The sequence below is a fragment of the Poecilia reticulata genome, linkage group LG2, assembly GCF_000633615.1.
Source record: "Poecilia reticulata strain Guanapo linkage group LG2, Guppy_female_1.0+MT, whole genome shotgun sequence".
NCBI lineage: Eukaryota > Metazoa > Chordata > Actinopteri > Cyprinodontiformes > Poeciliidae > Poecilia > Poecilia reticulata.
In genome coordinates, this window is record NC_024332.1 from 24,911,121 (window position 1) to 24,912,718 (window position 1,598).

The 1,598-nt window shown below is 36.3% G+C and overlaps 1 protein-coding gene across 8 annotated transcripts in view; it reads left to right on the forward strand.

The window, feature by feature from the left end:
- The window catches only part of htr2aa (5-hydroxytryptamine (serotonin) receptor 2A, genome duplicate a), a 125,844-nt gene that overhangs the window by 18,661 nt on the left and 105,585 nt on the right, over positions 1-1,598 (forward strand). The window lies entirely within an intron of this gene.

Below are 1,598 nucleotides of genomic sequence, written 5' to 3' on the forward strand. Positions count from 1 at the left end.
GTTTAAAAAAAACATACCTCATTCTAGCGCAAAAACTTTTTATTGGAAAACAGGATGTTTTCTTTTTTTCGAAATTGGAATGTTTCAATTAAGTAMATTTATTTTCGAAATGTCAAATTGTGTTGCGCCGTAATGGGTTGCGAACCGTCAAGCACGTACCCTAGAACTCAGCCTCTTGCCTGATGACCGCTGAAGTAGCTGTGTGGCACTGGTCCAAATGGAAACGGACAAGACTTGTCACAGAAATGAAAAGTTAAAGCGTGCAACACTGCAGGCTTCATCTRCAGAGGCAGAGCAGTGGCAGTGATTCATGTCCGTCTCTTAGTCCTTCARGTTTTTTCAGGCCTGCCAGCAGGCCTTGGGTGGTTTTTCCCCCCTGCCTTTTTCCCTGACACATTTCTGGGACATAACATGGGCATCAGTGTTGCAGCTTTTTAGCTCCCTCAGACATTTTCTACTTGTTTTTTGATCTTTGAACGATGGCAAAGAGAAAAAGCCTTTACCTTGCTGTGAATTTTGATCTGCTTTTCACATGTCAGATGAACTGTCTGCTTGGGTACAATTTTAACTTAACCAGAAAGTCAGGAATGTCCCAAACATGAGCAGGTTAATTTTTTTAACTGTGTATATGACAACTGAATGTATCTTATCTAAATATTTTTTCTAATTTAAATAATAAATTATTTTCCCCCTTGTATTTCATTTGTTTAATCTTGTTTAATTTATTCACGTTTTTGACCTCCGTTTTTAAACTCTACCTTTTTCTGTAAAGCACTTTGAATTGTGCTATAGAAATACATTTATCTAAGACGGAAGCAGAAGTTTAGAAAATTGAGCCTTAAGCATTAGCATGTGTAACTGTTAAACATATTAATCTCCTGGACTTTAGACTCAAATGAAGCCTTTCTACATAATTTTCTGTCATTTCAGTGGTAAGTTTTTGAAAGCAGTTGTCTGCTTTTATTCTGCTTTTTCATGAAATGCTATTAAGGTAGAGTTCTTGTATATGACAGAAATGCCCTTAATTGGAGGCTTTTGAAGCTTTTCTAAACTCTGATAACACTTAGTGTATATTGCAGGTAGAGTAGTGACAATGGAGCCCCACTTGAAGGAAAAGTGTTTAGTTTTGATCTACACCTGGTACAGTGGTAGRCCTGGCAGCATCTCAGCCAGGATATTTTTGAAACCCATAGAGCAAAATATTTTATGTACAACCTGCTTCAAATTTGTATCAGTTTRGCGATGGTTGATTTGGTGACCTCTGACATTTGCATATTTTACACTCTACTTTAAACTTGGTAGATAATAATTTTATAGAAGCATGAAATTACAGTGGCTGCTGTTATGGTCACAGCGTCTGAAGAGGACAGAGATATGCAGCAATAAATATGCAAAATATATTCTGCCATGAGGTTTATAAGCYGACAGTTAATCATAAAACTATTAAAGATCATAAAATACCGGAAAACATCAGAKAACATCTAAAAAGTCTTTTTAAAGTTTTAAGAAATTGGCTTACCTCACATTTGAACTAATGCTTCTGTTGCCGAAACCAATTGAAATGTACTAAGAATTGCATTGCAGCAATCTGCCAATCA